Source organism: Cebus imitator, unplaced genomic scaffold (assembly GCF_001604975.1).
Source record: "Cebus imitator isolate Cc_AM_T3 unplaced genomic scaffold, Cebus_imitator-1.0 Scaffold223, whole genome shotgun sequence".
NCBI classification, from domain to species: Eukaryota; Metazoa; Chordata; class Mammalia; order Primates; family Cebidae; genus Cebus; species Cebus imitator.
Genome location: NW_016107538.1, coordinates 933,930 through 939,934, shown reverse-complemented (window position 1 = coordinate 939,934; position 6,005 = coordinate 933,930). Strand labels below are relative to the sequence as shown.

The following is a 6,005-nucleotide window of genomic DNA, read 5'->3' as shown; positions in this document are numbered from 1 at the left end:
AAAAAAAAAAAAAAAAAAAAAAAAAAAAAAAAAAGAAAGAAAGAAAAAAGAAATCACTATTTGAAACTTCACTCCCTTATATCAGAACATGTAGGTTCATGTTCTTATTTTGGAGGTGCTAAAAACAAAGACTAGTTAGGCACATGAGAGTTATGTGCTGGCCTTCTGCACATTTCCCCGTTACTGCTATTCAAATCATTGTGAGTCTTACCAGATCCATGTTTCCATAGCACAGCCAGCTCTCTGCAGGTCAGGAAACATGCAAGTCTTAGCCTCCCAAATGGATGATTTATTCCAGAATTTGTATAACAGGGGTAATATTTTGATATGGGTTGGCTGCGTTCCCACCCAAATCTCATTTTGAATTCCCACGTGTTGTGGGAGGGGCCCTGTGGGAGGTAATTGAATCATGGGGGCAAGTCTTTCCATGCTGTTCTCATGACAGTGAATAAGTCTCACAAGATCTGATGGTTTTAAAGAGAGGAGTTCCCCTGCACAAGCTCCCTTTTTGCCTGCTGCCATCCATGTAAGATGTGACTTGCTCCTCCTTGCCTTCTGCCATGATAGTGAAGCCTTCCCAGCCATGCGGAACTGTGCGTCCATTAAACCTTTTTCCTTTATAAATGACCTAGTCTCGAGTATGTCTTTATTAGCAGCATGAAAACGAACTAATACAGTAATTTCTAGTTTGAGTTGTTTCAGAGTTTGTGTATTAAGAGAGCCAGGCCTGGTGGGTCAACACATAGAGTTTCTTTGGTAGTATAGAAGGGGTTCCTCTTCTTTAATCAGGCTAGTGCCCAGGAAGAAGAGGATTTGGTATAGGGGAAGTCTTTGCCAATGAGAAAAGAACCTGAAGCTCATCCCTTCCAACCTGGAGAAGGGTGGAGAGGAGAAGGATGGAGGGGAAGCAAGGCAATCAAATGCCAGTCTTTGTGCCCTTCCAGTCACATGCCCCTAAACTGGCAACGCTGAAGAAAGATTCATAGAGATTGGAGAACTTAAAAAGATGAAGGGGGTGGACCATTCCCCCGGGCGTAGTCAGAGGGGTGATCTAGTTCTGAAGGCATAGCCCAGCCTCTGGCTCAGAGACAGGCCACTGTAGACTAGAAAGGAGGGTACAGCTTTGGCTGTGAGTGAGGTCTGATATATAAGCCTGGGGAGATGCCGTGGACTCCCATGGCCTGTCTGTGCTGTGTGTGCTGTTCAGTGGATCAGAAGCTCAGGAAGTATAGAGGACACACCAAGGCATGGCATGAGGATGAAGGCCCAGAGTGTGCATGGCTTGAACCCTGGACTCCAAGGAGGTAAACATGACCCCCTCCAATAGACCAGACAGTCTGGCTGCCCATTCTGTGAAGAAGTCCCCTTATTTTCTCAGCACAAGGGCTCAGGAGCCCCCAGACAGTTAGACACCATCTCTAAGAGAAGCAGAGGTAGCGGGAAGAAATCTGAGAGATGAAGATTGTATCAGAAAGGGACTGAGCTATTCAGAAGAGACCATCAAGCTGTCAGAGACCACAATACTATTGATTGGAAAGTTTAAGGTTTATCCTTCTCCCTCTCCCCTACCTCCAGCCCTTTGTTAGCCAGAGGGATGGAGGATGGTGAAGAAGATTAGATCAGTTGTAGAGAAAGAAATAAAGCTGCATTTTCTTGCCAATTCCCTTTGAATATTCCCCTTTAAAAGCATACTCCATGGTGCAAATGCCAGATGTGAAGTTGTGTCAATCCTGAGATTATATTATTAGGATTTAAGTAACGTTAGTGTTTCTCAGTCATTCAGGAGGACTGGAGCCAAGATATCAGGTGTGCCCACATTCCAGTCCTAGCACTCAGAGGTATGCTCCCAGGAGGACACAAGAAGATAAAACCACTAGATAAAATCCCAGATAGATGCTCTCCATATCTAGTTACAGGATGTTGGTTGTTATGGTGGTTGCAAAGAGATTAAACTGGAAGAAAACTGCAAGATAATTTACATACAAAACTCTTTCAAAATGTATTCCTTTTGAAATATTGGTCTTGAATCAACATGTTACTTCCTTCCATGATAGTGGTGGTAACTCTGAAGTCAACAAAGTCATGAAGACCTCTATTTTTACAACATTTTCCCAGAATTCCAGTTAACCATAGTCAGCCTGGAGGCCAATGGGGGAACCTGGTAACGATGACACTTTTTTTTCTTTTTGGAGATGAAGTTTCGCTCTTGTTGCCCAGGCTGGATTGCTATGGCATGATCTTGGCTCACTGCAACCTCTGCCTGCCGGGTTCAAGCGATTCTCCTGCCTCAGCCTCCTGAGTAGCTGGGATTACAGGTGCCCATCACCATGCCCGGCTAATTTTTTATATTTTTGGTAGAGATGGGGTTTCACCATGTTGGCCAGGCTGGTCTCAAACTCCAGACCTCAGGTGATCCACCTGCCTCAGCCTCCCAAAGTGCTGCAATTACAGGCGTGAGCCACCGTGCCTGGCCATGATGACACTTTTAATATTCAGTTCATACTTCCAAAGCTGCACTCATTCTTTCTGGGTCAAAGTAGGTGCCAGTGGTTGCCTGCACTTGACAATTATTTACTGTGATTATAAGTGGACAGGTGTTTTGACCATCAGCAATACCTGGCAGGTCAGGGGGAAGCTTTATTAGTATCTTGTCTCACATAATCCTCACACTAACTCTGGGATATGTGTTCCATTATCCTTATTTCACAGTTTAGAAAACTGAAGTTTAAACTCACTTATGTATGTTGGAGGCTGGATATGAACCCAAATGTATTAGTTATCTGTTGCCCAAAACTTAGCAGCTTATGACAACAAACATGTTATCTTGTAGTTTCTGTGGGCCAAGAACTCACGGCTTAGCTTGGTTGTGGCTGAGGGCCTTTCATGAGGTTTCAATCAAGAGGTTGATTGGTTGGTTGGTTGGGGCTGCAATCATTTGAAGGCTTGACTGAGGCTATAGGATCTGCTTCCCAGATGGTTCACTCACATGCCTATCAGCTGCAAGCCTCCATTCTCCACTGGCTGTTGGAAGGAGGGCTCCAGTTCCTCACCATGGGGTTGCTTGAGTGTTCTTGTGACATGGCAGCTGCCTTCCTCTAGAGTGAGAGGTAACAACAAAGAGGCTATAATGTCACTTATGACCTTTTTTTGAAAGTTACACACCATCAGTTCTTCCATCTTGTATTCATTCATTCATTCATTCATTCATTCATTCATATGTATACAGCCCACATTCAAGGGGAAGGGATTTAGGCTGCCTTTTTAAGGGAGAAGTGTTGAAAAAAATACATGGACCTATTTTAAAACCACCACACATATTGTCTGACTCCAGAATCTGAATTCTGTTCAAAGATGCTGTGCTTTTACTCACAGGTAGTTATGCAAACTGTCCACTAACTTTTCCTACACACATCATCCCTCTACATCCCACTCCTCAAGATGTCTTTCTTCCCCACTGGGGTTGATGAGGCTCTGTGAAGACTGAGTCCCATTACCTTATCCTCATTAGCATCACCCTTTATCGCTCTGGGTGCTAATGCTATTCCTTTGATTTTACCAAAGATCACAGAAGCGTGAAATCTGCTTTTGCATGTATTGTCAAACTGTCATAAACCTTAGCTTTATTCGTACCACGGTGATCTAGTGATCTGATCATACTTTTCACATCTATAGCAGAAATGTCACAGGAGCTCACTTTGTTCTCTCTGACCTTATGATGTTTCAAATAAAGGTACAGAGCCTACAAGAAACCCCTGAAATATCTCCTGAATCCTTCTACCCACACTTCCATCCTTCATTCTGCCCACTGATCCCACAGTTCTTTCTAAAACCCAGATATAATCATGTCACATTTTGCTCCAAAGCTTTTAATAACTCCCAATTTCCATAGAATGATTTCAACTCTGACTTTGAGACCCTCCACCACCAAGCCCCTGCCTGCTTCTCCCTTCTCATCTCATCACTCTCCAGGCAAACTGGACTATTTGCTATTCTGAGAATGTGTCTTGTTCTTTTAAACCTCTACCACTTTGCATGTTCTGTTCATTCTTTTTGGAATGAGCGTCTCTCCTTTGAACAGTTGTCAAATTCCTTCAAAGTCCAGTTCAAACACTGCCTTCTCATGAAATTCTTACATACCACTCACACCTTTCTCTGCATGTTAGCCATGAAAAGATATGCAGATGAAGGTGTCTGCTTGAATCATGGCAGCTATGATTAACCCAGCTGGCTTAACTGGGTTAACACTGATTAAAATCACAGGACAGCTAAATTTAATTTTTGACATTTGATAAATGCCAAACATCAATGGATTTTTCATTAACATACTGAATAGCAGTGTCTTCAAGTCACTGTTATTAAGACACTTTCCTAATTTCTTTGAGGTGGTTAATCTTCTGTGCAGACGTCAGAAGGGATTGCATTTCCTGACTCTCTTGGTTCTTGTGATGTCAGTTGTGTAAAATGATTTGAAAAGAAGTGATTACCATGGACCATAACGTCCATTTCACCTTTATTGTGAAATTCATAAATGAGATTGTGCAGGTGTCGTAGGCAGGGGTAGGTCACTCTCCTCCCCTGCACCCTTCTCTTCTGAGCAGATCCAAAGGGAGGTGTTTGGCTTGGATATTGGACCCTATTCCATGATCATATTTACATTACTTCTGAGTTTCCAAAGAGATGTATGATGTATGTTGAAATCGTCAGGTCTTGTGTTTTTTTTTTTTTTTTTTTTTTTTTTTTTTTTTTTTTTTTTTTTTTTTTTGCAGCAATAAAGGGTAGTCTTATTGAAGTCAACTCAATCCCAGTGGGCCTTATATTTATGACATTCCAGACTGAAGATAACATGTGGAAAGCAGCCACAAAGTAAAAAGAAACAAAGAATTCTGAATGTGAAAAACTGCCCTGTTGCTCCTTCTGGTTGCCTCTCCTTGCCACAGTCCTTCCTGGACTGGAGCTCAGCCAGCAGATGCACATTATATTGGATGCTTCCTCTAAAGAGTCAGGAGGAGTAAGTGGGAATACGGGCTGTACTCAGAAAGTGAATATTCACACACTGAAAGAAAAGCAATCATGGCATCGGCAGCCCTGTTCAGAGCAAGCCAAGCGGGGACGGCACAAACCCGAGGGTGGCTTGGGGTTATGTTAACAGATGGTGGAGCGAAGGCAGAATGCTTCACCTCCCATTTGGCTCCTGTCACCCGACTGAGAAGACTAATCTTCTCCTGCAAAAGGATAGTGCAATCACTTTATTCAGAGGAAATTGCAGAACAGGATGTGAGAGGACTTTGGACAAGAGCCTGATCTCTGGGTGTTTTGCTGAAGGAAAGGAGATTTAAAGTCCTGCAGGTAGCAAAGGGTTAGTCCAGTTTTTGTCCAAGAGCAGGAAGTTAGAAGACAGAGTGCTTATTGTTGTTACCATGTTCATTCATCCATTCTGCACATCACCACCCCCCCAATTTTTTTTGTCTGTATGATCCCAGGCTGTTGTACTGGGGAGACTGACCTGGATTCAAATATCTGCTGCAATGTATTAATATCTGTAGACAAGTCACAGCACCTCTCTGTTATGGTCCAAGACCTTTGGATTTCAAGGAACTGAGACTCAGTCAAGATGACTTGAAGAGGAATGAATCAGTCAAGGAAACAGAATCCACAGTAGGTATTTCATTCTTTTCCTTTTTTTTCTATCTTTGCTACTTGCATCAGAACAGTAGGTATTTCAAACAGAGGGGATTTAATATAGGAAATTGGTTGCATGCCTATGGAAAAATTGAAAAAAGGAAAAAGGGAGATTCTAAGGTAGCCTGGAGATCAGTAACTGGAGGAGCAGTGACCTCCCCAGGGTCTACAGAAACAGATGGGAGGAAGTGGTGTTGCCAGAAGCTAGAAGCTTAGAGAAGGGTTGCTGAGAGGGTAGATTTACATCAGGCAGCTCCTCTGCTTGCCATCAATTCAAGTCTTGGCATTTCAGTTACATTTGTGAGCAGAGGTAATTTCAGATAGTA

General features: G+C 42.9%; 1 long non-coding RNA gene across 1 annotated transcript in view; it reads left to right on the top strand.

Moving 5' to 3' along the window:
* Positions 1 to 5,653, top strand: part of LOC119466729 — a 26,004-nt gene extending 20,351 nt beyond the window's left edge. The window contains exons 3-4 of the long non-coding RNA XR_005195187.1: positions 4,767 to 5,038; positions 5,481 to 5,653. This is a non-coding gene — a long non-coding RNA (uncharacterized LOC119466729). The remainder of the gene's footprint in view (positions 1 to 4,766; positions 5,039 to 5,480) is intronic.
* Positions 5,654 to 6,005: the final 352 nt, after the last annotated feature.